Source organism: Schistocerca americana, chromosome 1, assembly GCF_021461395.2.
Source record: "Schistocerca americana isolate TAMUIC-IGC-003095 chromosome 1, iqSchAmer2.1, whole genome shotgun sequence".
NCBI lineage: Eukaryota > Metazoa > Arthropoda > Insecta > Orthoptera > Acrididae > Schistocerca > Schistocerca americana.
In genome coordinates this window covers 768,599,706-768,621,159 of record NC_060119.1, presented here as the reverse complement: position 1 = coordinate 768,621,159, position 21,454 = coordinate 768,599,706, and the positions used below count along the sequence as shown (strand labels likewise).

The window sequence follows — 21,454 nt, the reverse complement described above, 5'->3', positions numbered from 1 at the left end:
CCGTCGGGCGACAGCTGCCTTTGAAAAGCGCTGCGAGATGCGAGACTACGGAAGAAAATATTAGCAGTTCCGTGTAATCTGACATTGTGTGTGTGTGTGTGTGTGTGTGTGTGTGTGGGTGTGTGGGTGTGGGTGTGCGCGCGTGTGTGTTTTGGTGTTTTCCCGTTATATACTGATGGACAGCTTGGTGGCCTGTCATGTACGTCAGTTACCGCCTGACAATGACGTAATAGCTGAAACTGGTCAACAGTGGGAAATCTGCTTTCTTTTTTACATGCATGAATTAAACGCCCCGCGTCGTGGTTTCTGCCTGTATGTTCTGTCTAATCTCAGACACTACTGTAGAGATTAGTTGGTTGTTTTGGGGAAGGAGACCAGACAGCGTGGTCATCGGTCTCATCGGATTAGGGAAGGATGGGAAGGACGTCGGCCGTGCCCTTTCAGAGGAACCATCCCGGCATTTGCCTGGAGTGATTTAGGGAAATCACGGAAAACCTAAATCAGGATGGCCGGACGCGGGATTGAACCGTCGTCCTCCCGAATGCGAGTCCAGTGTCTAACCACTGCGCCACCTCGCTCGGTGTAGAGATTATTATATAGTTTATACTGACAGGTAGACTAGTTGATGAGGAAGATTTGTGGGCACAGGAGGAAGGCATAAAGCAGCCTGACGGCAGCGTACAGTTTGCGTGAGTTACCGCCGAATTCTTAAATGACGTGCGAAGCAGGATGTACCGGTATTGTACATTAAGCTGGTAAGAGCATATTTTTTGGTACAGTATAAGGGGTGTGAAGAGAAACGTGGGAAAGGGCACACAGATAAAGTACAGGGTCGCAATTATTGGACTATGTGAAATAAAATCTTCATAACTTATGAACGGTTTGAGTTAGGACGTTCAAACTGCACGTTTTGCCGCGGGGCATGATGGGAATTAGTATGTGAATATGGTTTGGTTCAGCGACGAAGCCTACTTTCACTTGGATGGGTTCATCAATGAGCAAAATTGGCGGATTTGGGGGACTGTGAACTCGCATTTCGATCGAGAAGTCTGTTCACCTTCAACGGGTGACTGTGTGGTGTGCAAAGGCCAGTCACGGAATAATCAGTGCTATATTCCTCGATGACACGGTCATTACCGAACGGTACGTGAAGGCATTGGAAGATGATTTCATACACATTACCCAAAGTGACCCTGATTTCGACAAGATGTTATTCATGCAAGACGGAGCTCGGCCCCGTCGAAGCAGGGGAGTGTCTGATGTCCTGGAGGAGCATTTTGGGGGCTGCATTCTGGCTCTGGGGTACCCAGAGGCCACTGGCATCGGCCTCAATTGGCCGCCGTATTCTCCGGACCTGAACACATGTGACTCCGTTTTGTTGGGCTATATTAAAGAAACGGTGTTCAGCAATAACCCCAAAATCATTGCTGAGCAGAAAATAGTAATTCAGGAGGTCATCGACATCATCGATGTTCCGATACTTCAGCGGGTCATGCAGAATTTCGCTATTCGTCTGCGTCACATCATCGCCAATGATGGCAGGCATGTCGAATATGTCGTGACATAAATCCGAATATCTTAAGTGACGTTTATATAGTGAATAAAATGTATGAATGCCGTAGTTTGTGACTAATTTACGTTTTATTTCATACTGTTCAATAACTGTCACACTGCAGCTCGCAGCGGATTTGCGCTGGAGTCGGGCGGACAGGTCGGAACTGCAGCTCGTACTTCCCATCATTGCCACGAGATGTCACTTCAAATGCTAATTAAGTATTGGTGTCTCCTGTAAATTTCCCATGCATATACAGCCTAAGTGATTTAAGTTCTATGGAAGTGATGATCTACAGTTACCCAAAGTTGTCCTTTGATTTTTATCATAATTCTAAGAAGTGACCCATAAACCGCTATGCCAGAAAAGTTAGTTGGCCATAGATAGTAGCACTAGGCGTGCAAAGCTGGGCTGGTCGCTAGTAAACAATAATCGTAGTCGACAACGGAAATTTTTTCATTTTACAAATTTTGTGCAACTGTGTTACCTGTCCGAAGGAAAGTCTTCTTTCTTATCTTTCTTGTTCCTTTGTCCCGCATCAGTGCATGGTCGACATGGCTATTAACGGATATGGCGTGTGTCAGTTAAAGGGGTGGCCGATTGCTCCTCCTGCTGCCACCCCGTAACTCCTCCGCCCCCCCTCGAGTGTTGAGTTATTCATGTGAAAATCAGCGAAAATGTTCTAAATGTTTGCGAATCGTGTAACTGAGGCGGAACTTGGGTCCTAGCTCGTTATTCAGCTAGTGAAATGTGGGAAACCGCCTAAAACTCATATCCAGGCGGGCCGGCACGCCGACGCTCGTCGTTAATCCGCCGGGTGGATTCGATCCTGGGCCAGTGGAATTCCTGGTCTCTGAAGCGGCGCTTTGACACTCGCTCAGGTAACCTGGAGGGTCATCTATCTGAAAAAAGTAATGGGGTACATTCAACGAACGATATCTGATTTCCAAAGAAAGCCTCTCAGCTGAGATTACGTATTTTTTATTATTCGACCGGCACTAGGGTGTAGCCCATCAACAGGGAGTAAAGCACCTTATTTGCTTTCGATTTAGATAAAATAATAAAAAAATGCAAAACAAATATTTCACAATTTCGTTTCCTTATGATGAACTTCTTGATAACCAATCCTGATGTAAAGTTTCACTATGTTCTCATTTCTGCTACTTGTCAGTACTTTGTCTTTCTTCGATTTAATCTCAATCCTTATTCTGTTCTCATCAGACTGTTCATTCCGATCAGCAGATCATCTAATTCTTTTCACTTTCACTCAGGATAGCAATGTTATCAGCGAATCAGTATGATGGTCACGAAGTAGATGAAGTTAAGGAATTCTCCTATCTGTGTAGGTAGCTAAGTAACCAATGATGGACGGAGCAAGGAGGACATCAAAAGCAGAGTAGCACTGGCAAAAAGGACGTTCCTGGCCAAGAGAAGTCTACTAGTATCTGTCATAGACCGTAATTTGAGGAAGAAATTTCTGAAGATGTACGCTTGGAGCGCAGCATTGTATCTTAGTGAAAGATGGACTGTGGGAAAACCGGAAAAGAAGGGAATCGAAGCATTTGAGATGTGGTGCTACAGACGAATGTTGAAAATTAGGTGGATTGATAAGGTAAGGAATGAGGAAGGGAGTAAAGGAATACGTGGAAAACACTGACATGGAGAAGGTACAGGATGTTAGGACATCTGTTAAGACATCAGGGAATGACTTCCATGGTGCTAGAGGGAGCTCTAGAGGGCAAAAACTGTAGAGGAAGACAGAGATCCCTGACACTAGTAGGACGATGCAGTTTTTTCAATAGGGCTGTGATGTGTTTCTTTAGATATGAGATTTCGTTCATGAAATAGTGTGGATTATCCATTCGCTCTATTTCGGTTGTTTATATTTGACAGCTAAATCGGATAGCTTGTGACGTTTTACATTGTATCGGATAACTTTTTTCACCTAGTAAATGATGACAGGCAACACTTGCATTCTTGCGTCTCCGGTGATACAACACTGTCTCGAGGAAAATCACAACACATGAGTCCAAATGGTCCGGTTGAATCCATTTGTTTCGGTCAAGGTTTTTGGAAAGTTGTAACTCAAATTGCGGAACTGGAAAAAAGATCACAGATATTCCCAATTGGGGTCCCCCCTACCTCAATGTGTAATAAATTAATTCTCACATGTCAGAGATAAAATTATACTCTGTACCTCCACTGGTGTTTGGTAATCCTTTGACAATTTAAAAAAAAATTATTGAGGAGATAATAGTGTCCTCTCTATTGTCATTTGTCTTCGTCCGTCTTCATGTAATGCGCATTTCCTTATTTGCAATTTTAGCAATACTAATACTTATATTAAAATTAATTTATGCTTCTATTTAGTAGTTATCTAGTAAAAAATCATTTACTAATGATGTTTTCAGGATTTGTTTATGCTTCAGCTAATTAATTACTCTGGGAAGCGAGTGGTTTGGTTACTTGTCGATTTCGCACCATCAGTGCGCTATTATAAGCACATATACGTGTTTTACAACTCGAATCTTCCAATATATTGTTCTCATTACGATGTCCTATTACTGCTTTATGTGTTATGCAATTTATTTGGTGCATTAGACTCCAGAATTTCACGGTCCGCCGTCACCAAGCTATTCTGCATCCCAATGACAACCCTGCACGTGAGGCTAAAATCGTTCATAAAAAGGCAGGTAAAGGAGCCGTCCTTGGCCAAGTAGGTGCTATATTACTACCTAATGTTGAAACATTGGTGACTCATATTCTTGAAATGTGCTCCTGCTGTTCTCACTGATGTACTCCGCTCCCGAGCTTCCGAAAAAATTAAGCATTCCGTTGTTTCGTTCGACTTTACGAGGTACCGGAACTCAAACAACCCCCTCTACCGTGCGGGAAAGGAATGTTTAGACCGTAATTCGAGCCTTTCAAACTACCAGGGGGTTGGAGGTTAGCGAATTTGCGAAGAAATGTTATACTCGATTAGGCTCATTATCTTTTTAATTTTTGTGAAGTGTAATGGTTATGATATCGAAAGGAAGTGCAAAATGGCTAAGCAGGGATGGCTAGAGGACAAATGTAAGGATGTAGAAGCTTATCTCACGAGGGGTAAGATAGATACTGCCTACAGGAAAATTAAAGAGACCTTTGGAGAAAGGAGAACTACTTGCACGAATATCAAGAGCTTTGATGGAAACCCAGTTCTAAGCAAAGAAGAGAAAGCAGAAAGGTGGAAGGAGTATATACAGGGCCTACACAAGGGCGATGTACTTGAGGACAATATTATGGGAATGGAAGAGGATGTAGATGAAAATGAAATGGGAGATATGATACTGCGTGAAGAGTTTGACAGAGCACTAAAAGACCTGAGTCGAAACAAGGCCCCCGGAGTAGACAACATTCCATTAGAACTACTGACGACAGCCTTGGGAGAGCCAGTCCTGACAAAACTCTACCATCTGGTGAGCAAGATGTATGAGACAGGCGAAATTCCCTCAGACTTCAAGAAGAATATAATAATTCCAATCCCAAAGAAAGCAGGTGTTGACAGATGTGAACTTACCGAACTATCAGTTTAATAAGTCACAGCTGCAAAATACTAACGCCAATTCTTTACAGACGAATGGAAAAACTGGTAGAAGCCGACCTCGGGGAGGACCAGTTTGGATTCCGTAGAAATATTGGAACACGTGAGGCAATACTGACCCCACGACTTATCTTAGAAGAAAGATTAAGGAAAGGCAAACCTACGTTTCTAGCATTTGTAGACATAGAGAAAGCTTTTGACAATGTTGATGGGAATATTCTCTTTCAAATTCTGAGGGTGGCAGGGGTAAAATACAGGGAGCGAAAGGCTATATACAATTTGTACAGAAAGCAGATGGCAGTTATAAGAGTCGATTGACATGAAAGGGAAGCAGTGGTTGGGAAGGGAGTGAGACAGGGTTGTAGCCTATCCCCGATGTTATTCAATCTGTTTATCGAGCAAGCAATAAAGGAAACAAAAGATAAGTTCGGAGCAGGTATTAAAATCCATGGAGAAGAAATAAAAACTTTGAGGTTCGCCGATGACATTGTAATTGTGTCAGAGACAGCAAAGGACTTGGAAGAGCAGTTGAACGGAATGGACAGTGTCTTGAAAGGAGGGTATAAGATGAACATCAACAAAAGCAAAACGGGGATAATGGAATGTAGTCGATTTAAGTCGGGTGTTGCTAAGAGAATTAGATTAGGAAATGAGACAGTTAAAGTAGTAAATGAGTTTTGCTATTTGGGGAGCAAAATAACTGATGATGGTCGAAGTAGAGAGGATATAAAATGTAGACTGGCAATGGCAAGGAAAGCGTTTCTGAAGAAGAGAAATTTGTTAACATCGAGTATAGATTTAAATGTCAGGAAGTCGTTTCTGAAAGTATTTGTATGGAGTGTAGCCATCTATGGAAGTGAAACGTGGACGATAAATAATATGGACAAGAAGAGAATAGAAGCTTTCGAAATGTGGTGCTACAAAAGAATGCTGAAGATTAGATGGGTAGATCACATAACTAATGTGGAGGTATTTAATAGAATTGGGGAGAAGAGGAGCTTGTGGCACAACTTGACTAGAAGAAGGAATCGGTGGGTAGGACATGTTCTCAGACATCGAGGGATCACCAATTTAGTATTGGAGGGCAGCGTGGAGGGTAAAAGTCGTAGAGGGAGACCAAGAGATGAATACACTAAGCAGATTCAGAAGGCTGTAGGTTGCAGTAGGTACTGGGAGATGAAGAAGCTTGCACAGGATAGAGTAGCATGGAGAGCTGCATCAAACCAGTCTCAGGACTGAAGACCACAACAACAACAACAACAAACAATGGTTATTAATTTTTCGTAAGTGTAAATAAAGAGGAGTAGACGCCAGAAAGTGTGTAGGCAGTTCTATGTATACTTGATCACCCTCCGTGGGCTGCGAGGTAGGGAGCACAGAGCGAGGCGCCTGGTGGATAGGCAGCCCCGCGTGGCCCGGCGCGTCGCCCGGTAGCAGGCGCTAATTGGCCGTCCCGTGCCGCAGCCGCGCCTCCTTATCTGCCGCGTGGCGGCGCTAGCGGGGCACAAATTAAAATAAATATTTGCCCCGTCAGCGGCATCCGCGCCTGCCTCCTAACAAGCGGCGCCCCCAGACCCGCGGCCGGGCCACCGCCCTGTGGCGTAAATCGCGGGCGGAGGACAGCCCAGACGTCGGCGCTCCCCTTAAACGCGCAGGCCCTGGCAACAGAGATCTACTGGCTGCGATACCGTCGGGTCTACGAGCAGGCGTAAAGAGCAGCCACTTTCACGACCGAAGTTAAAGCACATATAATACTGCTGACCTGGGCTTTTGGCTTACTTGAAGCGGATTGCAGTCGCTCGTACGGCGGTCGTTTGTGAGTAATTTTCACGCAAATCGCACTCAATTATTTTCTTTAGAGAAGTATGATGGGAACGCACGAGCATGGAGAACTTTAGTACCTCGCTCGTCTTCCCGTCGGCTTTGGAATTTAGAAAGGTGGACACATATTTGTCACGTACCGGTTATATCAGCTGTCTTAAGAGGATGGATCAGGTTAGAAATTCTTTTGGCCCACTTTTTTATTGGGTTAAATGTTCCTTAGAGAGTCTATTTTTAAAATTCATTCATATAAAGTGTGCCATAAATGTTAATATACTGGGTGGTCAAAAAGTCAGTATAAATTCGAAAACTGAATAAATCATGGAATAATGTAGATAGAGAGGTACAAATTGACACACATGCTTGGAATGACATTGGGTTTTATTAGAACCAAAAAAATACAGACGTTCAAAAAATGTCCGGCAGATGGCGCTTCATCTTATCAGAATAGCAATAATTAGCATAAAGTAAGGCAAGCAAAGATGATGTTCTTTGCAGGAAATGCTCAATATGTCCACCATCAATCCTCAACAATGATGAGGCATTGGCGTCGGATGTTGTCTTTCAGCATCCCTAGAGATGTCGGTCGATCACGATACACTTGCGACTTCAGGTAATCTCAAAGCCGTCCGCAGTTCGTGGTCGTGCGGTAGCGTTCTCGCTTCGTACGCCCGGGTTCCCGGGTTCGATTCCCGGCGGGGTCAGGTATTTTCTCTGCCTCGTGATGACTGGGTGTTGTGTGATGTCCTTAGGTTAGTTAGGTTTAAGTAGTTCTAAGTTCTAGGGGACTGATGACCTTAGATGTTAAGTCCCATAGTGCTCAGAGCCAATCTCAAAGCCAATAATCGCACGGACTGAGGTCTGGGGACCAGGGAGGCCAAGCGTGTCGAAAGTGGCGGCTGGGCACACGATCATCACCAAACGACGCGTGCAAGAGACCTTTCACGCGTCTAGCAATATGGGGTGTTTTGTTTCGTTCTAATAAAACCCCATGTCATTCCAAACAAGTGTGTCAATTTTTACCTCTCTATCTACATTATTCCGTGGTTTATTAAATTTTCAAATTTATACTGACTTTTTGATTACCCGGTATGTTAAAATCGCGATTAACTGCATAGGGGGGTCTGGCACAGCTGAGTGCTTGAATGCAGCCCATGTAATATCGACCGACGGAATAGGGGTCCTGTTAGTTTCGGATATTATCACAGACGGCATTAGTATCAACTAAAATACTACTCTCAATTATATTTCACTTCGTAACTTGATTCTTTTAGGGTAAACAGTCTGAAAGCACGTGCTTGTCTCGCGTCTGCTGACCTTGACATTTCACTTGCTTTTGTACGAAGTAAAAGGTGAGTGCTTGAAATGACCCAGAGCGAGGGTGCCACACACTTCCGTGAAACTATATATATGACGGTAGTATCTGTTCCCGAAAGAACAGTTACCGTGGATGACCATGCAGCTTTGCTAGAAATGAAATGATAATTAAATAGACACCCTAGCTGCAAGCAGGCGTTGATACACTTCATTGGGGACACGTTGAAAATGTGTGCCCCGACCGGGACTCGAACCCGGGATCTCCTGCTTACATGGCAGACGCTCTATCCATCTGAGCCACCGCGGGCACAGAGGATAGTGCGTCTGCAGGGACTTATCCCTTGCACGCTCCCCGTGAGATCCACATTCCCAACATGTCCACAACACTACATTCGTAGTGCGCCTAATACAGCTTTGCTAGAAATGAAATGATAATTAAATAGACACCCTAGCTGCATGGTCATCCACGGTAACTGTTCTTTCGGGAACAGATATTACCGTCATATATATAGTTAAAAATATGGACTCCCGGCCTTTGACCTTCTTGTGCGAACGCACACGCTATGCCCGAACTCGTACGGGACTTGGTAGATTAATCTGCCACGAGTAATGAGTATGATGGGCAAACATCTATTAGGCGCACTACGAATGTAGTGTTGTGGACATGTTGGGAATGTGGATCTCACGGGGAGCGTGCAAGGGATAAGTCCCTGCAGACGCACTATCCTCTGTGCCGGCGGTGGCTCAGATGGATAGAGCGTCTGCCATGTAAGCAGGAGATCCCGGGTTCGAGTCCAGGTCGGGGCACACATTTTCAACATGTCCCCAATGAAGTGTATCAACGCCTACTTGCAGCTAGGGTGTCTATTTAATTATCATTTCACTTCCGTGAAAGCTGTGTGGCCAGTCCGACACACTTCCCTGCACGACCAGCGTCTGCCTTTTATCGACGGCTCACTCTAAGATCTTCGACAAGTCCTCGTGTAACACTGGACAGTAAACGACATCCGTAGTATAGTTCTAGAAAGGAGCTAAGAGGCAGTCTTATAAATACTCGTGCTGGGCTGAGACTCTATTATAAGGTTTTTGAACAGAGAAAACATTCCGCACACGCTCACTTTTAGTACTTTCGTGTCAAGATTTGTTTCGGATTGTTAGCTCCAGCTATCGGTCACGTTCCATTTCATGATTTTGCAACGTTACACCTACATAATGAATCTACATAACAGCGACAGGCAGCACACCACTAATACTGCATCTGAACATTACAGTAGTGCTTTTCCTACTCATCTGCTTTACTTATCTTACTACTATACTACGAAATCATTGTGTCATTCGTATCTAAATAAAACAATTGGTACTTACTGACAAGCAATATACGAATGTCTCAAACTGCTAAGAAGAGTACGTTTCGAATATACGAAGGTAAGTTTTCCACGAGGACAAAACTTGCGTTATTTACTCAAAAGCATCGTAGTGTTCCGTGTAGGTGAAAAGTCTTATAAAAGCCCAGTGTTTGGAAGATCAAGTAAAGCAGTGAGGTACGTGTGTGCTGTGCCTTTCGGCGTGGCGCCAGGCAACCCAGGGTCTTCTGAGGTCGCAGGCGCTAGAATAAAACGACGCGACGCCCCCTGGTGGCACGCAGCGCGCAGGTCGCCTCACGGCTCAGCAATTACAGGAGAATTATAAGGGCGGACCGAGCGCACAGTAGCTAAACGCCGCGGCACTTAACCCGCCTCCCGTCCACCCAGTCAGCGGCTGCTGGAGCATCACAACGCCTCTAATGAGCCCGTCTCCACTCTTGAGTGCGGCTGGACTGCTGTGGTGCGGTGTTGGACTTGTGCAGCAAGTCTTGAGCTTCCAGACCATAGAGACTGACGTCGTTACATATCAGTATTTACGTTCTCATGAATGACACGTACAAGAAACGATCTTGACGTACAAGAAACGATCTCGGACTCACGCCGCCACTTTCTTCCATTCCCTCCTTTTCTCTGATGTTCACCAACTTTCTTAAAATTCTTTTTTGGAACCTCAGATCATCCTTTCATTTCATTTCTTTCGTTTTCTTTTTCCTGAATACTTCAGTCGCTACTCCCACAGCCGACATTCTGTGTTTGGTGTTTTGAAACGACATAGTATGGAGCGGCACCACTACCGACCCATATCTACAAGAAATACACTGAAGCGCCAAAGAAAACTGGTATAGGAATGCGTATTCAGATACAGAGATATGTAAACAGGCAGAATACAGCGCTACGGTCGTCAACGCCTAAGTAAGACAACAAGTGTCTGCCGAAGTTTTGTTGGATCGGTTACTGCTACTACAATGGCAGGTTATCAAGATTTAAGTGAATCTGAACGTGGTGTTTTAGTCGGCGCACGAGCGATGGGACATAGCATCTCCGAGGTAGATATGACACGGGGATTTTCCCTTACGACCATTTCACGAATGTACCGTGAATATCAGGAATCCTGTAAAAACTCAAATCTCAGACATGGCTGCGGCCGGAAAAACATCCTGCAAGAACGGGACCAACGACGACTGAAGAGAATCGTTCAGTGTGACGGAAGTCCAACCCTTCCGCAAATTGCTGCCGATATCAATGCTGAGCCATCAACAAGTGTCAGCGTGTGAACCATTCAACGAAACATCATCGATGTGGGCATTCGAAGCAGAAGGCCCACACGCGCACCCTTGATGACTGGAAGACACAAGGCTTTACGCCTCGCTTGGGCCCGTCAACACCGACATTGATCTTTTGATGACAGGAAACATGTTCCCTGGTCGGACGAGTCTCGTTTCAAATTTTATCGAGCGGATGGACGTGTACGGGTATGTCCCCTGCATGTTACCAGGGGACTGTTCAAGCTGGTAAAAGCTTTGTAATGGTGCGGGGCGTATGCGGTTGGAGTGTTAAGGGACCCCTGACACGTCTAAATACGACTCTGACAGGTGACACATAAAAAAGCATCCCGTCTGATCACCTGCATCCGTTTATGTCCATGTACATTTCGACGGACTTGGGCAATTCAAGCAGGAGAAAGCAACACCCCACATGTCCAGAATTGCTTCAGAATGGCTCCAGGAACACTCTTCTCAGTTTAGAAACTTCCGCTGGCTACCAAACTCTTACGGATTTATAGACAGCCCTGCAGGATTCGTGATGCCAATTCCCTTCCAGCGCTACCTCAGACATTAGTCGAGTTCATGCCACGTCGTGTTGTGGCACTTCTACGTGCTCGCTGGCGCCATACACGGTATTAGGCAGGTGTACAAGTTTCTTTGGCTCCTCAGTGTACATATCTACTACTTTATTTTTTGCATCTTTGGTTACCACTTCATTTTCTAGAATCTTGTTGTTTGCAACCAATTTACTAGAATCTGGGAGAGCATCAAAGCTGTTTCCAACTGAGAGTATTTGAAAGGGGATTTCCAATTCGTGCATTCGCCCAGTAATCAAGGAATACTTCCCAGAATAATGTACAATAATGTATAAAATGTAAGTCCGCCACTGAAATATATAACTGCTGGCATTTGAATCTGCTATGCCAGCAGTTACATACGATAGTATGGGCATAAGTACAGGTACTTCTATCGATGACTGATGATGTGTACTGAATAACATTACATCAGTATTTACTTCATCTGCACAGCAGTAATTATAGCAATTACGAGCAGCATGCTTTTAGCTTGGTTAGTACAGCCAAGTACGCATGGCACATGCAAACCATTAATGCTAATTTTCCCCTGGGCAGCAGTTAGAGTATTGAAGTGTGGACACGTGGATGCAAAACAGATAGTCTGTACTGACAGGTGCACTTCACTTTGTGCACAGCTACGACTATATAGAAAACATCAGGTAGTAAATTATGTGATATGTTTGCAGGAAGACTGTTAGACATCGAGAAAAAACAACCAACACGCTTAAGTGGATGCGTGTTAAGGTGCCAACGGTCACAACATCTACCCTCTAACACCCGGAATATTTAAACGACGTACATACCATATATACGTTGCAGGCTGTGGTTTAACGGTTGAAAACGATGCAGCTCCGAAATCAGCAGACCATGTGAGATAAATGTCTGATTGCAATACAGTCAAGATGGAAAATGAAATTGTCTTAATAATTTTCAAGCTATACTGTGTTTCTGATTCCACATAACCAGTAAGTCCTTTCATAATGTTGGGCAAAAGTTACCCACAGGTACTGCTCTGGGTCAGGATCATCCTTCATAACCTACTGGAGGCATGGTATATGTGGCGTATCCATATGAGTCAGTGACCGTTATGGAACAGTGCTTACAGGGTAAGTCGTTGAAATATTTGGGAGTTCGCAACAAATACATCGACAGAATTCCAAATATCATGGTTACACTGATGTGGAATGTAACTCCCGGAATGTGCCCATATGTATAAGTATGGAAGTGTCGTTTCCAATATTTTAGACTGTGCCCTGACGCTGTTTCTTGGGTTAAAATATCTATATTTGAAAGACATTATATTTTTTTCTACTGTCAGCCCTCTGACCTCTGTAAAACCTTTAGTTTCAATCTGTATTGCGAAAATGGGAAGTCTGCAGACAAAATCGCACTTGCTGTACATCTGAGATCAGATAATATGATATCCACTTATCTTGGGTGTGCATGGACATTTCAATGGTATAACGGTGGTGCATGGTACATATTAAATGAAGACACAATGCAGATGGCATTCAGAGTCTTCCATCGTCATTAGCAAATCCCTAGCGCACTTGCAAAAATTATTCTCAACATTTTCTTATGCAGTAATGTTTATACACATTTTTAAAAAATGAAATCTTTTAACAGCCGAATTTCCATCGCTTCATAAAATCAAAAAATTCAGTATGTAGGTCAACCACTATGCAGTGAAATCTGTTGTAAAGCCTATAAGACACATGTTCATCTCTTCTGCGAATGTAACGTAGGGGATACTTGTTCAGAAATATTTTGCCTTCTAATTAATGCACAAATTGTGTTAATAATGTCCTATTGGGTGACGTATTTTTAGTCGTATCTGCACCCTTACGTGTAAATTTGGTAATAATGCTCCAAGTAACAGTCATCCACCGTATGATTTACATACACCTATATTCAGAAAAAAAAACGGAACATCTTGAACGACTGGAGACAGGACATCCATCTTCACAGGACATGTACATTAGTATGTTCTGCAGAAATGATTAGCATTCCATTCACCTCGTTTCAGCACGTGTCCTTTTGTCTAGTTGGCACAGACTCCGCCATGGGCCCTGATAACCTGTTGCAGGCGTGATGGCATCGACATGTATAAGGCGCGAATGGCGTCCTGTGGTATAGCCATCTATGCTGCAGTCACCTCGTTCCAAAGTTCATCTAAGATGGTCAGCAACCATCTTGTCACCATATCCCACAAATTTTTGACTGGCGACAAGTCTAATGATCTGGCGGGCCAGGGAAAAAGGCTGACATCCTGTGACACTAAGAAGGCACCTCGTCGTGCATCGTCATGTGGTCGTGCATTGTCTTGCTGAAAAATAGCGTCTGGGGTGTTGTGCACAAAAGGGTATGGCTGCAGGTCGCAGGATGTCTTTCACGTAGGTCACACTGGCCATAGTGCCAAGGACACGAACCAACTGTGATTTGTGGTTGAACCCAATAGCAACCCACACTATAAGCCCTCGAGTTGGTGCTGTATGTCCCGTGCAGATGCGACCACTGTGATGCCGCTCCCCTTGTCTGCGGCGAACCAAAATGCGACCATAATTTTCAAACAAACAGAGCCTGGATTCGTCCGAAAACACTATCTGATGCCATTCCTGTCCACAGTGTCTTCGTTCCATATACCATTGCCGTCTAACATGTTTCTGCACATTCGTCTAAGGCACGCAGAGAAGTGGACGACGCGCACGTGAGCCAAGCCGTAACAAACGGCGACGGACTGTCACCCCTGATAGTGTGCGATGTGTTAGACTATTCCACTGTTGCGCCAGAGCCGAGGAGGACACAATGCCACTCGGATGAGATGTCGACCTTCTCGGGGGTATTCTGGGTTGGGTGGCCTGATCCATCTCATCGCGTTCTAAGGCCTTTCATGAGCTATTCTGCACACACCCATTGCATTGACGAAACACTTGGTCCTACACGAGCATCAATTTCTCAGATGAATGCATCACATTCTCTCATGTCAATAATGCGCCCTCTTTCAAACTCAGTGATTTGATGGTACGGTTCGTACATACGTTTACGAGGCATCTTGCATGTCTGCTGAAGTCACACTGACCCATTACCTTCGGCTTATAGCGACAACGAGAGCCGCAAGCACATTTTAGCGGTGGGTGGTGTTGCGCCGCAATATCTATGTTGACCTTGAACCCGCTGGCCGACATGGCTCAAATGCTAATCATTTCTGCAGAAGATACTAATGTACATGTCCTGTGAATATGAACGACATACTTCAACTCATTCACGGTGTTCTGTTTTTTCTGAACAGTGTAAGTTGCAGAAAGACTCCCGACTAACTAAGGGCCAGCGCTTACGAAAGCGCACTACCGTTTCGCTTCTCTGCCCACATTACTCTCTTGAGAACTGAAGCGGTAATCGGCTATGCAACACAAATTGCTGAATCAACATGAACTTCTCTAGTAAACTGGTTATCACTTAAAAATGACGGGTGTCCAGGTTGATTCTACCTATTTATTTTTAATAAAATCTGAGACAAAAACATTTAAAAATTTTATATATTAGGATGTGGAAGACAGACTGTGATGAGTAAAGGTTTCCTCAAATTACTGCAGCCAATCGTCTTTTGTTTTATTATTCAATTTTTATCTCCCATTATCGGTTTCAAATCGCTTAGCGTGAGTAATTCTCGCCACATTCATGCTTACATGTTTCGTTTCGACATTTTTTCCACAGGTACACGACCCTCACAATACTCCAAACATGCAATGAATGTGTACCATCTGATGATGAATAGCTTGGTGATTTGAAACCCGTAATGGAAAATAAAACTTGAATAATAAAACAAAAGATGACTGGTTACACTAACACGTGGAAACCTTTATCGAAATATTTGCTTTTTTTATTGCATGTAACTCTATATGGTTTGCTGATGAGATTGTGATTCTCTTAGAGAAGTAAAGGGCTTGGAAGGCCAGATAAACGGAATGCACAGTGTTCTGAAAAGATATTATAAGATGAACATCAATAAAACTAAAAGAAGGATGGTACAGATCAGCCGAAATATGTTAGGCAATACTGAGTGAATTATACCAGGAAAAAGAGCGCTCTGAAAGCAACAGGCAAGATGTTATTTGGGAAGCAAAATAACAGACGACAGCAGAAATCAAGATAATACAAAATGCAGACTGGCAATAGCAAGTAAAGTTTTCCTGAAAAGCAGAAATTTAACACTGAATACAATTCTAAGTGTTTGGAAGTCCTCTTGTGAAATTCGGAGTGTAGTATTGTATGGAAGTGAAAAGTGGAAGATAAACAGCACAGAGAAAAAAAAATATTAGATAATTTTGAATTGCGTTGTTACAAAAGAATGAAGATTACGTTGGTGCAACGAGTAACTATCGGAAGTACTGAATCGAAATTAGGAGAATTAATAAGACGCATCCTGGCGAATGAAGGAGTTGTGAATTTCGTAACAGGTTTAAATGGACATATGGCGTAGTAGTTATCTACATATAAAGAGGGCTAAAGAACAGACTAACTTCTAAGGCTGCATTAAGAATACGTCAAGTGGTTAAGATGTTCCAGCTCGAAGATGTAACACTTTATCTCAACAGTGATCTAATACATAATCTAGATCCTAGCATTCAAAATGTTTTAGGTATGGAATATTACCGCTATATTACACTCTTGCGTGCCTCAGCGATACAGATAGCCGTACCGTAGGTGCAACCACAACGGAGGGGTATCTGTTGAGAGGCCAGACAAACGTGTGGTTCCTGAAGAGGGGCAGCAGCCTTTTCAGTAGTTGCAAGGGCAACAGTCTGGATGATTGACTGATCTGGCCTTGTAACAATAACCAAAACGGCCTTGCTGTGCTGGTACTGCGAACGGCTGAAAGCAAGGGGAAACTACAGCCGTAATTTTTCCCGAGGGCATGCAGCTTTACTGTATGATTACATGATGATGGCGTCCTCTTGGGTAAAAGATTCCGGAGGTAAAATAGTCCCCCATTCGGATCTCCGGGCGGGGACTACTCAAAAGGATGTCGTTATCAGGAGAAAGACAACTGGCGTTCTACGGATCGGAGCGTGGAATGTCAGATCCCTTAATCGGGCAAGTAGGTTAGAAAATTTAAAAAGGGAAATGGATAGGTTAAAGTTAGATATAGTGGGAATTAGTGAAGTTCGGTGGCAGGAGGAACAAGACTTCTGGTCAGGTGACTACAGGGTTATAAACACAAAATCAAATAGGGGTAATGCAGGAGTAGGTTTAATAATGAATAGGAAAATAGAAATGCGGGTAAGCTACTACAAACAGCATAGTGAACGCATTATTGTGGCCAAGATAGATACGAAGCCCACACCTACTACAGTAGTACAAGTTTATATGCCAACTAGCTCTGCAGATGACGAAGAAATTGAAAAAATGTATGATGAAATAAAAGAAATTATTCAGATTGTGAAGGGAGACGAAAATTTAATAGTCATGGGTGACTGGATTTCGAGTGTAGGAAAAGGGAGAGAAGGAAACATAGTAGGTGAATATGGATTGGGGCTAGGAAATGAAAGAGGAAGCCGCCTGGTAGAATTTTGCACAGAGCACAACATAATCGTAACTAACACTTGGTTTAAGAATCATGAAAGAAGGTTGTATACATGAAAGAACCCTGGAGATACTAAAAGGTATCAGATAGATTATATAATGGTAAGACAGAGATTTAAGAACCAGGTTTTAAATTGTAAGACATTTCCAGGGGCAGATGTGGACTCTGACCACAATCTATTGGTTATGACCTGTAGATTAAAACTGAAGAAACTGCAAAAAGGTGGGAATTTAAGGAGATGGGACCTGGATAAACTAAAAGAACCAGAGGTTGTACAGAGATTCAGGGAGAGCATAAGGGAGCAATTGACAGGAATGAGGGAAATAAATAAAGTAGAAGAAGAATGGGTAGCTTTGAGGGATGAAGTAGTGAAGGCAGCAGAGGATCAAGTAGGTAAAAAGACGAGGGCTAGTAGAAATCCTTGGGTAACAGAAGAAATATTGAATTTAATTGATGAAAGGAGAAAATATAAAAATGCAGTAAGTGAAACAGGCAAAAAGGAATACAAACGTCTCAAAAATGAGATCGACAGGAAGTGCAAAATGGCTAAGCAGGGATGGCTAGAGGACAAATGTAAGGATGTAGAGGCCTATCTCACTAGGGGTAAGATAGATACCGCCTACAGGAAAATTAAAGAGACCTTTGGAGATTAGAGAACGACTTGTATGAATATCAAGAGCTCAGATGGAAACCCAGTTCTAAGCAAAGAAGGGAAAGCAGAAAGGTGGAAGGAGTATATAGAGGGTCTATACAAGGGCGATGTGCTTGAGGACAATATTACGGAAATGGAAGAGGATGAAGATGAAATGGGAGATATGATACTGCGTGAAGAGTTTGACAGAGCACTGAAAGACCTGAGTCGAAACAAGGCCCCCGGAGTAGACAATATTCCACTGGAACTACTGACGGCCATGGGAGAGCCAGTCCTGACAAAACTCTACCATCTGGTGAGCAAGATGTATGAAACAGGCGAAATACCCTCAGACTTCAAGAAGAATATAATAATTCCAATCCCAATGAATGCAGGTGTTGACAGATGTGAAAATTACCGAACTATCAGTTTAATAAGTCACAGCTGCAAAATAATAACACGAATTCTTCACAGACGAATGGAAAAACTAGTAGAAGCCAACCTCGGGGAAGATCAGTTTGGATTCCGTAGAAACACTGGAACACGTGAGGCAATACTGACCTTACGACTTATCTTAGAAGAAAGATTAAGGAAAGGCAAACCTACATTTCTAGCATTTGTAGACTTAGAGAAAGCTTTTGACAATGTTGACTGGAATACTCTCTTTCAAATTCTAAAGGTGGCAGGGGTAAAATACAGGGAGCGAAAGGCTATTTACAATTTGTACAGAAACCAGATGGCAGTTATAAGAGTCGAGGGACATGAAAGGGAAGCAGTGGTTGGGAAGGGAGTAAGACAGGGTTGTAGCCTCTCCCCGATGTTGTTCAATCTGTATATTGAGAAAGCAGTAAAGGAAACAAAAGAAAAATTCGGAGTAGGTATTAAAATTCATGGAGAAGAAATAAAAACTTTGAGGTTCGCCGATGACATTGTAATTGTATCAGAGACAGCAAAGGACTTGGAAGAGCAGTTGAATGGAATGGTCAGTGTCTTGAAAGGAGGATATAAGAAGAACATCAACAAAAGCAAAACAAGGATAATGGAATGTAGTCTAATTAAGTCTGGTGATGCTGAGGGAATTAGATTAGGAAATGAGGCACTTAAAGTAGTAAAGGAGTTTTGCTATTTGGGGAGCAAACTAACTGATGATGGTCGAAGTAGAGAGGATATAAAATGTAGACTGGCAATGGCAAGGAAAGCGTTTCTGAAGAAGATAAATTTGTTAACATGGAGTATAGATTTAAGTGTCAGGAGGTCGTTTCTGAAAGTATTTGTATGGAGTGTTGCCATGTATGGAAGTGAAGCGTGGACGATAAATAGTTTGGACAAGAAGAGAATAGAAGTTTTCGAAATGTGGTGCTACAGAAGAATGCTGAAGATTAGATGGGTAGATCACATAACTAATGAGGAAGTATTGAATAAGATTGGGGAGAAGAGAAGTTTGTGGCACAACTTGACCAGAAGAAGGGATCGGTTGGTAGTACATGTTCTGAGGCATCAAGGGATCACCAATTTAGTATTGTAGGGCAGCGTGGAGGGTAAAAATCGTAGAGGGAGACCAAGAGATGAATACTCTAAGCAGATTCAGAAGGATGTAGGTTGCAGTAGGTACTGGGAGATGTAAAAGCTTGCACAGGATAGAGTAGCATGGAGAGCTGCATCAAACCAGTCTCAGGACTGAAGACCACAACAACAACATTACACTCTTATAATACCGTTAACAGACACTTCTTCTTCGGAACTGTTATCTGTGTGTGTGTGCTGTCCCTACATTCAAATTCTAGGTTTAGCAGACATTTGCTCCTGTTACTTTTGCAGTTTTGTAGCTGAGATAATAGTGCTTCAGCTTCTAACGTCGGTAAGTGGATCTACAACAACCTCCAGTAATATCTGTCAACAAGGAGCGAGAATGAGCTCGGCCGCTATATGCCGAAGCTGACAAATGTCCAAAATATTCTGAGTTGGAGTGTGAGTAAGATGAGGGTGCGCCGCCCAGCCACCAGCTGGTCAGGAGGTGCCTCTGCTCCCAGCTAGCAGCAGCGACAGCCGACTGTGCTGTAACACGAGTCTCGCCCGTGCGGACCGGTTCCGATTATCTCTGCGACCAAGGCTTTTATTAATTTACTAAATGGTCCGATATAGCGTTACCAGACATAATTAGACAAGTACTTTATGGCCAGTCAGCTGCGCAGTGTGCCAACCGGTTTTTGCGAAATCTCCCATTAGCGATTGAATTATTTGTTCGTAAACTGCACTCCGCCCGCTGTTACTCTCTGTATGGAAAACGATAGGCTTTGTGAGTGGAAAGAGCAATGTCGTATCTGCTTATGGTCACAGGTTTCGCTTAGTGGTTGCTGTATCCTGAAGCTGGATGACATGGCTCCAATGTAATGTTGTGAACTAGGGGTTGTTATCTTGAACATGATATTGCCGAAGAGAACACAAGAAACTTTCCTTTTCAAAGCTGACTTTGACTTCGTTTAACTTTCTGTAATTTTCAGTTCCATTTATTGCAGCGCATTTGTCTGAGTTCAGATGGTTCAAATGGCCCTAAGCACTATGGGACTTAACATCTGAGGTCATCAGTTCCCTAGACTTAGAACTACTTAAACCTAACTAACCTAAGGACACCACACACATCCATGCCCGAGGCAAGGTTCGAACCTGCGATCGTAGCAGCAGCGCGGTTCCGGACCGTAGCGCCTAGAACCGCTCGGCTACAGCTGCCGGCTTTTTCTGAGTATATGGAGCTATATCTAGCAGTATTGGTTAAAAACAGTCTTGGTTGCAATTTTAGTTTTTTTTTTATTTTTCAACGACGCGTTTCGCCTTATTTAGGCATCTTCAGGTTATCTTTTCTAGATGGACGCGAGAGGCACCAAGTTCTCTTGCTGTTATGCCACATATGGACTGGAAGAATTTCTATATCTAGCAGCTTTTTCCAAGTTCCTTCACGAACCACTTAGGATACTGTTTTTGTTAATATTAGTACCGTATGAAACAAAAGATGAGAAAGGATATTTTTACAAATGTTAAATTCTAATTGCTATGTAAACAAGATGTAAGAGGTATACGGGCAGATAATTCTACTGGTGAATAAGGATGGTGTGCTGAACAACATTATCTCATATCATATGTAGACTATTAATTACAGACATAAAGACTCATATGTTTTTAGGTTAGTTAGTACCTCCAAGTACATGTGACTAGAGCAAGTCTTTAACGCTTGCTTTCCCCTGGCCAACAGGTCAGGTGCTGAAGTGTGGATGTATGAATGCAAAGCGGTTAGTCTGTTCCGACAGGCGTAGTCCACTTAATGGTACAGTATGACCGTGCAGAAAACATCAGTTTCTAAAGTTTCTGGCATGTTTGTGGGAGGACTGTTTGACACAGAGGAAAACAACCAATACACTAGTGGTTCTATATATTAAGGTGGTTGTTGTTGTTGTTGTTGTGGTCTTCAGTCCAGAGACTGGTTTGATGCAGCTCTCCATGCTACTCTATCCTTCTATCCTACGCAAGGTTCTTCATCTCCCAGTACCTACTGCATCCTGCATCCTTCTGAATCTGCTTAGTGTACTCATCTCCACAATTTTTACCCTCCACGCTGCCCTCCAAAACTAAATTTGTGATCCCTTGATGTCTCAGAACACGTCCTACCAACCGACCCCTCCGTCTAGTCAAGTTGTACCACAAATTTCTCTTCTCCCCAATTCTATTCAATACTTCCTCATTAGTTATGTGATGTATCAGCACTTATAC

General features: G+C 43.3%; 1 protein-coding gene and 1 non-coding gene across 2 annotated transcripts in view; both read right to left on the bottom strand.

Moving 5' to 3' along the window:
• The window catches only part of LOC124612080 (BTB/POZ domain-containing protein kctd15), a 607,697-nt gene that overhangs the window by 120,835 nt on the left and 465,408 nt on the right, over nucleotides 1-21,454 (bottom strand). The window lies entirely within an intron of this gene.
• On the bottom strand, nucleotides 8,507-8,581 carry Trnat-ugu. Its single transcript has one exon. It is a non-coding gene; the product is annotated as a tRNA-Thr (tRNA).